Raw genomic sequence first — 1,129 nt, 5'->3', positions numbered from 1 at the left:
GGTTTCACCGTGTTAGCCAGGATGGTCTCGATCTCCTGACCTTGTGATCCACCCGCCTCGGCCTCCCAAAGTGCTGGGATTACAGGTATGAGCCACCGCGCCTGGCCACAGAGCACCTATTAAATGCTACATCCAAAACCCTGTGATAGCCTCATTTTTATTTATTTGCTTATTTTTATTTTTTTGAGACAGAGTCTTGCTCTGTTGCCCAGGCTGGAGTGCAACAGCACAGTCTTGGCTCACTGCAACCTCCGCCTCCCGGGTTCAAGTGATTCTCCTGCCTCAGCCTCCCGAGTAGCTGGATTACAGGCGCCCGCCACCACACCTGGCTTATTTTTGTATTTTTAGTAGAGATGGGGTTTCTCTCCCATTCAGGCGTATGGGAACCTTCTGACCCCTTTCCCATTGAATGGCTAGAGAAGCTGAGGCCCAAGGGAAGGGAAGGAGGGGTGGGGGGGCTCACAGTGTCGTGGTCTTGCCGGCTCCGTTGTGGCCCAGGAAGGCGGTGATGTGGCCCTGGTAGAAGTCCAGGCTGAGTCCCCGCAGGGCTGGCTGCAGGCTGCCAGCAAAGTGCTTCTCCAGGCCGCGAATGGAGACCCCAGGACTCAGGCCAGGCGGTGCCTCCTCCACCAGCACTGCAGAGACGGGATGGACTCAGCCATGGAGGTCATGGGTGTCCCAGTGCCTGCAAGTCCCTTAGAGCTAGGCTGTGGAATCCGGGACCTGCTGGGCTGGGGCCTATAAAAGTTGGGGGAGCTTGGGGACTGCAGTGTGTTCAGGGCAGGCGTGAGGGTTGGGGTGTCCAGGTCATTGACATTGGCATCTGTGGAATCTCATTTTGCGGGGAGAACTGGGCATCTAAGTGGGAAACCAGCTATTAAGCCTTGTAGGGCCTCACCCTTTGGGTCCAGCTGCGTGGGGCACGGGGCTGGACTCTTGAGGGGCCGAGGTCCACACCAGTAGCTCCTCCGAAAGGGAAAATTCCATGGTTCAGGGATCCCATACTGGCCTGGGGGGAGGGGCGCTGGTTATCACTTAGCCCACCCCCCGGAATGTACTAGGTTTTTTTTTTTTTTTTTTTGAGACGCAGTCTCGCTCTGTCCCCAGGCTGGAGTGCAGTAGCACGATT

At 56.6% G+C, this 1,129-nt stretch overlaps 1 protein-coding gene across 1 annotated transcript in view; it reads right to left on the bottom strand.

The window, feature by feature from the left end:
• The window catches only part of LOC105532887 (ATP-binding cassette sub-family A member 7), a gene marked incomplete at its 3' end in the record, with an annotated part of 26,009 nt that overhangs the window by 9,789 nt on the left and 15,091 nt on the right, over positions 1-1,129 (bottom strand). The window lies entirely within an intron of this gene.

The sequence above is a fragment of the Mandrillus leucophaeus genome, unplaced genomic scaffold, assembly GCF_000951045.1.
Source record: "Mandrillus leucophaeus isolate KB7577 unplaced genomic scaffold, Mleu.le_1.0 Scaffold990, whole genome shotgun sequence".
Classification (NCBI taxonomy): domain Eukaryota; kingdom Metazoa; phylum Chordata; class Mammalia; order Primates; family Cercopithecidae; genus Mandrillus; species Mandrillus leucophaeus.
The sequence above is the reverse complement of the archived record's forward strand: the minus strand, read 5'-3'. Positions and strand labels throughout refer to the sequence as shown.